Raw genomic sequence first — 13,021 nt, forward strand, 5'->3', positions numbered from 1 at the left:
GTCAATCTTTGTTATGTTTCTCACACAAATCAATTATATGAAGTGCGTCCATATCCCATATTTATGTAGGAATCGGTTGATGAGACGTAAACTGTCTCAACACTCTATCAGCGGCATGCATCTCAGAAATCGAAAAATGTAATACACGAGTCGCGACATACTATAAATCGGACCCATAAAAAAAATCTCGGTGGCAATAACTGGTAATCTCTTCGGTGTAATATGGAAGCCAAGAAAACTGTAAATATTAAGCATAAATGTTAGTATATATAAAGTTAAACAATTTCAAAAAAATAATAAAAAACTAATATTTACCGCATATCGACCGGCAATGTTGATTCTCATCTGTATATCGTTTTTAGTGATACCCAAAAACTTGTATCGGTTATTTTATGGCACAATTTAAAAATATAAAAATGTATAAAATGTTTAAAATTAAATTAAATAAATATATTTAAAAATAGTTAAAAAAGTGAAGTTAAAAATTACCTTTCAGCTAGAGGAAACTCAACCGGTGATGTTGTAATTGGCGTAAAAAATGGTAACCAGTACCAAGCCCAACACTATAGCAATATTAGGCAGACTGTTACATCGAATTTTCGACCCCACTCGACTATTGCAGCCTTGAAAATCTCTTGGTACAAAAAGGCTAAAATCGTCGAGCTCCAATTGATATTACGACACTCATCAAAATTATTTAATATAGGTATATATTAAGTGTGCTCCAAATTATAGTATTTATCTGGTAATAATATCTCTTCGATTAGTTGGAGAATATATGCTCAGATGTAAAAATAACATCCTCCACAGTAGAGTCGTTCGTCACTTAAAATTCATATTCCAACCACGTCATCTGTATCTGATAGTCGTTCATGACTTCTGATGGTGACAACCTTCCCAAAACGTGTGGACCTTAGCGATGGGGTTGTCATCGTTCCGCCTGACCATGGTTTCACCATTAACAAGAACAGTAAGTTGGTAAGAGATGTCTTCCAAAGTAATCATCGCTTCACAACTCAAAAAATGGAAAATGTGTGTCTCGGGCCTCCAACGTTCAATCAAAGCTGAAATCAATATCGGGTACACCTTAAAGCCACATACAAATATGGCTAGATATAGACCCGATTGTTGAAGATATATCATTATCCGCTTGTGCGGATCTCTCAATGTTATACCGCCCTGACGAATGCTCCATTCTTCTTCCGGATGGAGTTTGATCGATGAAATATGAACATTATTGAGACGTAACATGTCATCTTGGGAAGCATTTTTTTGAGATTTCTTTAGGAAGTACGAATTTTTCTCAAATTTGTTCTTAACAAAAGATGGTAAAACCCCTATTTATAATCACAATAGCAATGGTTATAAATGGGCTAAAACCCCTAGTTTTTTTTACCATATTTTGTTACGAACAAATTTGATAAAATTCGTAGTTCCTAAAGAAATCTCAAAAAATGGCTTCTTGATATGACATGTAACGTCTCGATAATGTTCATATCTCGTCGGTCGAACTCGGTTTGGAATAAGACCGGAGCATTCGCCAGCCCAGGATGACATTGAGAGATCCACATAAGCGGATGATGATATATCTTCAGTAATCCGATCTATATCCAACCATATTTGTACGTGGCTTTAAGGTGTACCAAAGGTTGATTTCGACTCTGATTGAATGTTGAAGACCCAAGACGCACACTTTCCATTTCTCGAGTGGTTAAACGACTATTACTTTGAAAGACGTCATTTACTAATTTAGTGTCCCTCTGAATGGTGTCGCCGTTATCAGACACAACAATTACAACCCCATCGCTAAGGTTGTAACACCCTCAACTCGTATCCGACCCGGATACAAGTCTGAGGTGTCACATTGACTTTTCAAACTTTAAACTTTTAACGAAAACCAATGAAATTTAAAACTTTTATTAAAATAACATTGTCACTGTACACGAGTTAACCAAAACAAGACAAAACTAATCAGAGCATTTGTAACTAACACTTTTCTTACATGCCAACACACTACATACAACAAAATACCTAATATGACTTTACTTCTGATCTGATCGCTGAGTAGAGATATGTTGATATGCAAATTCATATTCTTGATTCTCCTGCTCTTCGAAACCTACGTGTAAAAACACTTACACGCTAAGTCATAGACTTAGTGAGGCATAATTACATAATAAAGAATTACTAAAATATAAACATGTCGTCTACTATCCAAACACAATTATACTATCATACCATCATTTATTATACCACATATGAGCCAATATAAATCATAATAATACCATATTAAGATACAATTATATACATCCTCGCTATGTCTTATTTAAGCCCATATACACTATTGAGAACCCAAGGTATACGAGTATTATGAGGTTGTGCACACGTATGCCATCACCACAACTCAATGAATATTCTGAAGGACCTATCCAGAGGTCATAAAGATCCTCGGTAACTATCCAGAGGTCATAAAGATCCTCGGTAACTGTCCATAGGTCCCGAAGAACCTAGGTAAACTATACATATGTTCCTTAGAACATAGGTATACTGTCCATATGTCTCGAAAGACATAGGTAGTTCTTTGACTCTTGGCATGTCAACTATACTTACAGTTCTCATAACTCATATCATGGCATTGTCTTTTACATTATTACATATTCACACATCATATCACATTTTTCTTTTTCTATAGCTCTTTATCACATGTTCATATGATCATCTTATTACCTATACCTTTTCATATAACCATTACATACATAAATACATACATGTCATCATTTATGTTTTTATCATACTCCTATACTATTATCCTTCATCTCTTGTTCATTTTTCATCCAATAACTTATATAAATGTATATATATATCACGTATACTAGTTCCTAGGTCCCATCACACTAGCATATTTTCATATATTTGTAATCACGTAGTTTATTTTTTTCATATAATTCATGTCACCCCTCATATGATTTCATATTCATATGCTATATATTTCATATTCTTTCTTATGTCCTTTCCATACTTCTTATTTCATATTCTTATGAAATCATATTGATCATTTTAACTATTTCACATATTTAACACATTTATCTACCTATTTACACAACTCATATAATATATATATATATATACTGTAACATGTCAATACATATGCTCATTCATACATATAAACCATAAAGAACACATCACACACACTTCATATACCTAATATAGATATCTCGTAACTCATTCAATCCCATATGACACATACATTCATATATAAGCTCAAATCTGGAAAATAGACTTACCACAATCTGCATAGTATATCCCATAATGCATATGGTATGAATTCATATCATATTTAATAATATTGAATGAATCATGTATCAAGACATTAAATCTAGACTTATCGCAAGTCTAGAACTGAATATACTAACATAATCATGTTATGCACATGCACTCACCTTAGCCTTGTTTGAATTGAATCAATTCTAACCCTTCGATTACTTTGAAGCAAAGTCACGTTCAATATCTACATAATAATACATTGATACATATCAATATCCAATTAATATACTCTAATCTATCATTTCTTAGACCAAAAGAAAGGTTTATTTATATTTCTCTTGAAGTGCATCGATGCATTCAACAGTGCATCGATGCATTCTTTAGCACGTGCATCGATGCACAAAATCACCTTCGATGTTTTCATTTTAAGGGGATGCATCGATGCAATCCTTATGCATCGATGCACCAATTGCATTCGATGTTTCCATTTTAATAGGTGCATCGATGCACTTCCTGTGCATCGATACACACTGAACAATTTCTAGAGATTTACCCTTGATGCATCGGTGCACCTTGAATGTGCATCGATGCACATAGCTCAGAATTCATTTTAAATCCTGAAATTCTACTCAAAACAACTCAAATGCTTCATATTTCATCCTCTTTCATGTTCTTAACTCTTATACACTTATTTAAACTAATTAATACCTATTCAATATCTCTTACACTTCAAAATCCATTCCTCCACATAGAATTTAAGAATTTCACTCAAATTCCCCATATGATATAATTCTGATTCTAACCCTTCATATCCCTTAATCAAGTTAGGGACAAGTCAAATTCAACTTCCAATTCTCAATATAAACTTTATTTCGATATTTCATTCAAAAACTCCAAATCTTTAAATCCTCATAAACTCTTCATCTTGTTGTTTTAAAGCAAATTAATCTTTCCTTAATCTTACTTAGCATCTAATAATCAAAACTAAACTTAAATTTCAGCACATAATCAGCTCAAGAGAAAACTCACCTTTGTTTGGCTTCACACGTGAAGAAGAAGAAGAAAAAAAAGAAGAGAACTCTGGAAACCTCTAAACTTTGTTTCCCTCCTTCCACGTGTATCTATATATACCATATATTATTATTATATTTTTATTTTCTTTGCAAATGACCATACTATCATTTCATTCCTCATTCTTTTCAATTTGATCTTACACCTCATTTCTCATATAAGTCTTTAAACCACTCAATTATTCTAATTTAAATCACCAAATTTTGAAACCTTACAATTTAGTCACTAACCCGGTATTGAGGATGTTACAAGTCTCTCCTCCTTTTAAGAAAATGCGTCCTCGAATTTTCATTACACATATCGATAAGAACATATCTTTCAATGTTCTCATGCTCATTTCTCTACTTTATCCCATTGCAATTTGTAATGAATGATTTGCTTTCACTTCCCAAAGAACCCAATCCATTTCTAATTACCTTATAACCATACCCAATCTCTTATTCCATCATTCTATAACTCAGAATACAACCCTAAACCTCTTCAAATGTTATTAAACGTATACTTTACGAAATCAATCAATCTTTTCATAACATTATCTACCATTTCCTTACCCCATATCAACTTATAATTCACACTTTACACGCCTTTTTCATTTAATTCCCTATATATATACTCCTTTATAAATCATTATCTCCTTACTTATCCCTTGAGGAATATCTCCATTAGATTAACAGAGAATTAAATTCCCTGAATTCGAATGTAACACTTCTAACATATCTTGTTTACTTTAGCATTGTACCTTAATGGAATTGTCACTACACTATTTCTAAAAATGACTTCTAACTAAATTCTCATTTCTCTTTCCCATTCTCTACTCTTATATGGTTATACAAGCTCAGATCAACTAATATCATAAAGCATTTATTGTACAATAGAAGATACCTGCTATTATCTCTGGATCCTCATTGTCTTCACTGATATTGAGATTATATACTCTAGCCGTATAGCGTATTTCCTGTTGAGTAGAAAATTTTGTCTGACTTCTTCCTCTACCTCTACCCCATCCTCTCTGGAATATCGAAGCAGATCGCTCTGACTGCACAGGCTCTTCTGTCCCCAATGGACAATCTCTCATGAAATGTCCTATTTCCGCACATCGGAAACAGGCTCCATATTCAACTTTATATGCCCCACCATGATATCTCTCACAAATCTGACAGTGTCTCTGTTGTGCTCTTCCATCACCAGACTTTCCTAATTGAGTCTGTCTAGCTCTCATCTGATTTGATCCTCTAGAAGAGGATACCACTGATTCAGACCTTACTTGGTATTGGAACCCATAATCTCTACCTCTCTTGGGTGATACAGAGCTCGACAAAGCCCCCGTTCTTTTAGAAGATTGAGCTTTTTGATCCCCAAACCGCTCATTCTGAGCTCTTTCTAGAGCTTTAGCACGATTTACTACTTCCTGAAACGAGGACAAGTTCAAAACAGTCAACATCTCTTTTAGCCTTGGTCGTAGTCCTTCAACAAACCACTCACATGCTTCTTTCTCTGTCCGAATCAATTCGGCCGTGAATTGACTTAACTTGTTGAATTCACACTCATATTCATACACAGTGCGATTCAGCTGTTTCAAATTCAAGAATTCTTGCTTCATTTCCCTGATGAACTGATCTCCTATATACTTGTGCTTAAACTCTTCTAAAAACAAATACCATGTTTTCTGATCATTTGGCATCCTATGAATAACATTCGTCCACCAGATTCTCGCTTGCCCACGGAGAAAAGAGACCATCCCATCTAGTTTCTCCATATCAGAGCAGTGGAGTCCCTCTAACATGATCTTTACATCATTAAGCCAAAGGTCCACAACAACAGGACCTTCTTCGGCTTCAGCTTTGAACTCTGGAGCTCCTAATCCCTTTAACTCTTTGGCTATATTAATCCTCTGCGTTGAGGATGCAGGAGTTTGTAAACGTGTCAAAATAGTGCCCAACGTCCTGAAGAATATATTTTGATCTTGTACAGGCACTCCAAAGGGTGACTGTCCTTCACCTTGCCTGGCAAGGGCAGGTGAATTACTACTTTCAGCTAATCTATCATCTCTCGCTTCACCCCGAGAGCTATCTTGTCCGGACATCTAATAAGAGATAACCAAATATTTCTATCAGCTAAACAACATACTCATTACTCGTATCAGATCAGAAGTTCTTACTACTGTGTTGGCATGAACACTTTTTAAGACACTATAGACTCCGGTTTATGCCGAGAATCGACTAAAACGTAGCTCTGATACCATTAAATATAACACCCTCAACCCGTATCCGACCCGGATACAAGTCTGAGGTGTCACATTGACTTTTCAAACTTTTAACTTTTAACGAAAACCAATGAAATTTAAAACTTTTATTAAAATAACATTGTCACTGTACACGAGTTAACCAAAACAAGACAAAACTAATCAAAGCATTTGTAACTAACACTTTTCTTACATGCCAACACACTACATACAACAAAATACCTACTCTGACTTTACTTCTGATCTGATCGCTGAGTAGAGATATGTTGATCTGCAAATTCCTATTCTTGATTCTCCTGCTCTTCGAAACCTACGTGTAAAAACACTTACACGCTAAGTCTAGACTTAGTGAGGCATAATTACATAATAAAGAATTACTAAAATATAAACATGTCGTCTACTATCCAAACACAATTATACTATCATACCATCATTTATTATACCACATATGAGCCAATATAAATCATAATAATACCATATTAAGATACAATTATATACATCCTCGTTATGTCTTATTTAAGCCCATATACACTATTGAGAACCCAAGGTATACGAGTATTATGAGGTTGTGCACACGTATGTTGTCACCATAGCTCAATGAATGTTCCGAAGGACCTATCCAGAGGTCATAAAGATCCTCGGTAACTATCCAGAGGTCATAAAGATCCTCGGTAACTATCCAGAGGTCATAAAGATCCTCGGTAACTGTCCATAGGTCCCGAAGAACCTAGGTAAACTATCTATATGTTCTTTAGAACATAGGTATACTGTCCATATGTCTCGAAAGACATAGGTAGTTCTTTGACTCTTGGCATGCCAACTATACTTACAGTTCTCATAACTCATATCATGGCATTGTCTTTTACCTTATTACATATTCACACATCATATCACATTTTTCTTTTTCTATAGCTCTTTATCACATGTTCATATGATCATCTTATTACCTATACCTTTTCATATAACCATTACATACATACATACATGTCATCATTTATGTTTTTATCATACTCCTATAGTATTATCCTTCATCTCTTTTATCTCTTGTTCATTTTTCATCCAATAACTTATATAAATGTATATATCACGTATACTAGTTCCTAGGTCCCATCACACTAGCATATTTTCATATATTTGTAATCACGTAGTTTATTTTTTTTCATATAATTCATGTCACCCCTCATATGATTTCATATTCATATGCTCTATATTTCATATTCTTTCTTATGTTCTTTCCATACTTCTTATTTCATATTCTTATGAAATTATATTGATCATTTTAACTATTTCACATATTTAACACATTTATCTACCTATTTACACAACTCATATAATATATATATACTGTAACATATCAATACATATGCTCATTCATACATATAAACCATAACAAACACAGCACACACACTTCATATACCTAATATAGATATCTCGTAACTCATTCAATCCCATATGACACATACATTCATATATAAGCTCTAATCTGAAAAATAGACTTACCACAATCTGTATAGTATATCCCATAATGCATATGGTATGAATTCATATCATATATAATAATATTGAATGAATCATGTATCAAGATATTAAATCTAGACTTATCGCAAGTCTAGAACTGAATATACTAACATAATCATGTTATGCACATGCACTTACCTTAGCATTGTTTGAATTGAATCAATTCTAACCCTTCGATTACTTTGAAGCAAAGTCACGTTCAATATCTACATAATAATACATTGATACATATCAGTATCCAATTAATATACTCTAATCTATCATTTCTTAGACCAAAACAAAGGTTTATTTATATTTCTCTTGAAGTGCATCGATGCATTCAACAGTGCATCGATGCATTCTTTAGCATGTGCATCGATACAGTACCCGTGCATCGATGCACAAATCACCTTCGATGTTTTCATTTTAAGGGGATGCATCGATGCACTCCTTATGCATCGATGCACCAATTGCATTCGATGTTTCCATTTTAATAGGTGCATCGATGCATCGATGCACTTCCTGTGCATCGATACACACTGAACAATTTCTAGAGATTTACCCTTGATGCATCGGTGCACCTTGAATGTGCATCGATGCACATAGCTCAGAATTCATTTTAAATCCCGAAAATCAACTCAAAACAACTCAAATGCTTCATATTTCATCCCCTTTCATGTTCTTAACTCTTATACACTTATTTAAACTAATTAATACCCATTCAATATCTCTTACACTTCAAAATCCATTCCTCCACATAGAATTTAAGAATTTCACTCAAATTCCCATATGATATAATTCTGATTCTAACCCTTCATATCCCTTAATCAAGTTAGGGACAAGTCAAATTCAACTTCCAATTCTCAATATAAACTTTATTTCAATATTTCATTCAAAAATTCCAAATCTTTAAATCCTCATAAACTCTTCATCTTGTTGTTTTAAAGCAAATTAATCTTTCCTTAATCTTACTTAGCATCTAATAATCAAAACTAAACTTAAATTTCAGCACATAATCAGCTCAAGAGAAAACTCACCTTTGCTTGGCTTCACACATGAAGAAGAAGAAGAAAAAAAAGAAGAGAACTCTGGAAACCTCTAAACTTTATTTCCTTCCTTCCACGTGTATTTATATATACCATATATTATTATTATATTTTTCTTTTCTTTGCAAATGACCATACTATCCTTTCATTCCTCATTCTTTTCAATTTGATGTTATACCTCATTTCTCATATAAGTCTTTAAACCACTAAATTATTCTAATTTAAATCACCAAATTTTGAAACCTTACAATTTAGTCACTAACTCGGTATTGAGGATGTTACAAAGGTCCACAAAGATTTGGGAAGGTTACCACCATCTGAGGTCATGGACGGCTATCGGATACGGATGACGTGGTTGAAGTCCGAATTTCAAGTGATGAACGACTCTATCGAGGAGGTTTTTTTGCATCTCGAGCATATCTTCTCCAACTGATCAGAGGGATATTATTACGGATAAATCTGATAATTTGGTGCACACTCAGTATCTGCATATATTAAATAATTTTGATAAGTGTCGTAATACCAATTGGGGCTCAAAGATTTTAGCCTTTTTTCTACCGGTAGCTTTGCAAGGCTGCAATCGTCGAGCGGAAAAGTTGATGTAACAAGTTTTCTAATATTGCTACAGTGTTGGGTTTAGTAAAGATTACCGTTTTTACGCCAATTACAACAACCTAGTTGAGTTTCCTGTGGCTGGAAGGTAATTTTTGTAACTTTACTTTTTTAAATAATTTTTAATATATTTATTTAATTTATTTTTATATGTTTTTAATCATTTTTTATTTTTATATTTTTTAGATGCCACCATAAAATAACTAATACGAAGTTTTCGGATGCTACTAAAAATGATATACAGATAAGGATTGACGTCATCGATCGATATACGGTAAATATTAGTTCTTTTATTATTTTTTTTGAAATTGTTTAATTTTATATATACTAAATTTTATAATTAATATTTACAGTTTTCTTGACTTCCATATTGCACCGAAGAGATCTATCAGTTATTGTCACCGAGATTTTTTTATGGGTCTGATTTATGGTGTGTCGTGACTTCTGTATTACATTTTTCGATCGTTGAGATGCACGTCGCTGATAGAGTGTTGCGACAATTTACGTCTCATCAACTGATTTCTACAAAATATAGGATATGGACGCGCTCCATATGATTGATTTGTGTGGGAAACATAACAAAAATTAGTCGATGAAGCACGTTGTCTACATTAAGCAATGGAATCAACGTTAGTTATCAGTCCCCGTGCATTACGAGATTACACTGATGAACCTAGACTTCGACCATTCTTCCTATTTCCACAATTACGAAGCAAATGAGAAATTGTATCTCACGACAGTGAAAGAGAAGGGAGAATGGGAACAACACAATGCCAAATTTGCCAAGTCGAAGAAATCATTGTAATCTTCTTATGCTTCAGCTTCTACATCTGAAGATTATTATTGTGCATCTTAGGCTAGTTTCGGTTTCTATGTTGCATATCATACTTCAACCGAGACTCAGCCTACTTGGGTTGGAGCTTCATGGGATACAATGCAACACACTTAAGCATCTTCGACAGTACAAATGGGTGAGGGAGAATGTAATCATATCATATATAGTCAACAAGGTAGCCAAGTTGATTTAGTAATGACAATGATAGTGTTAAATACCATAAGTTCATCATAGTATTTCGAAGGTGATCCCAGAGTATGTTAAGTACACCTCATTTTGAACAACCAAACCAAGATGAATACGACGACAATCAAGGCCGACAACTCCGACGTACTCGACAAGCTCCGTGCCATTATAATTCGACCACTCCTCGGCATTGTCAAGAACTTAGAAAATATAAATAAATTTTATTATATACACATTAGTTTGTAAACACTGTTTTTTAATAAAATTATTAATTTACTTTTTAATTAATTAATTTTTTTTAAATTTAATCCAGAAAAATTCGTCACGTCAAGGTGACGAGTTCCATAGAGACTGTAGTCCAAGTGACAATTGCTGTTGCCCGTTGACCAAAGGCTATAAACGACTACTTTTTTGAATTCGACGAAACTCATCACCTCGAGGTGGCGAGTTTCGTTATTTTTTTAATTTTAAGTTTTAAAATTTAAATTATTTTTACAATTTAAAAAAACATTTTTTAAATGGATTCTTCTCATGAAGGTGATGAGTCGCATTAATTACAATAAATTAATGACCCACGTAAGGTCCGCTCATCTGAGTCTATTAAAATAATATATCTCATCGAACTTATCATCTCGAGATGATGAATTTGAGCATCACTATAGCATTTATCGTATTCTCCAAAATAAAAAACCTATGTCCGAATGTGATAAATAAAAAACTCAGGTGCCCTATTGGGAAAAAAAAATTTAGCAGCACTAGCGAGCATGGCCCACATGTGCATCGTGTCCACGGGCCAGTCATGCATTTTTCCTGGAACTTTGCTTATATGCTCCCATTCTACACCTTCCTAAAGTAAAAATTACCTCACCATAAGTGCATAAATTCAACCTAAAAAATAATCAAACGTGGCCTAATATTCTATGCAAGTTTAAGAAATGACTTAGAAATTTAGTTTAATCATGCTCTTAAAATTTGAATATTTTATAAATTTTAAATAACATTTATTTATAGATCTTTCATTATTTTGTAGTGAAATATAGATCTCTTATCGTTATATCAAGACAATCTATTTTAAAATCGAATTTTTATGATGTTGATATTTATATAAAAAATGATATTTTATCCATCATATGATATCTTAAAAAACCCTAAATTCATATTGAATAAAAAGATCTACAAAATAAACAAAGGAAAATATCTCAATTTTTCTTTCACCTAAAAAGCCTAATATTCTCGTCTTAAAATCCAACACACTTCTTCATCTCCATTCATTTAAATTACCTTAGGGAAGTTGCTTGATTCCAACTTTGTAACAAAATTCAAAACCCTCAATATTTCCAAGCTAAAAAAACCAAAAAATATTTTTAAAAAAATTGAACCACCTAACCATTTTGTTCTTTCCTATAAAGTAACACATATACTGTACCTTATCACATATGTACATATACTTTCCTAAAATAGTATACGCAGCCGTATTTACATATATATAATACGCACGTATACGTATATGTATACATATACAGTGCAAAGAAAGAAGAGGAAAACTGCTATTTACCTGTATAAGATGAGCATCCATGTCAGCTGGTATGGAAGCAGAGGGCGGGCCCGGTTCCAATCCAAGCCCTATAACCGTTCTGGCCTAAGGATATCTCTATTCAATCTCCATCCGGTCCAGTTCGGTTCGTACCAGCTTACTCGTTTCGTATTCTTCTAAAGCGAACTCGGGGTTCTCATGTATCTTCCCGCTCGACCCTTTAATCCACTCTACGTTATCGGGCTCCGAGCCAGGCCCGGAACCGCTTCGGAGTAGTCCACGTCTCATATCTTGCAGTTGATCAGGGAGCCACGTGAACAAGACAACGGCGTACTGTTCATACCGGCGCTTAAAGGAGTATTGCGTCGAAAACGGTGGTGTATTCATTATTATCCGATGAAGAGGATGGAGACGATATGGAGTTAAAAAAAGGAGGAAAATTTGTTGAAAAAAAAGGGTGTAAAGATTAAGCTTAAAACTAAAACATATTGGTCTAGATGATTCATGTTTGGAGAGAGAGAAAATAAAAGCAGAGGAAGAGTTTGGAAGGAAGAAAAAATGAAACGAAAGAAGAAAAAGTTGAAGATAAAGAGGGAGAGAGAGTGTAAAGCACGTGGGAATTAGGACTGGAAATCCGTCACGTTGGAGAAAATGGATGGGAAAATAAACAAATAAATAAAATAGAAATATGCCAGTCAAAACGCAGATCTTGTAGGGGCCACATTTCGTGCAGC

Source organism: Hibiscus syriacus, unplaced genomic scaffold, assembly GCF_006381635.1.
Source record: "Hibiscus syriacus cultivar Baekdansim isolate YM2019G1 unplaced genomic scaffold, ASM638163v2 tig00110174_pilon, whole genome shotgun sequence".
Taxonomy (NCBI): domain Eukaryota; kingdom Viridiplantae; phylum Streptophyta; class Magnoliopsida; order Malvales; family Malvaceae; genus Hibiscus; species Hibiscus syriacus.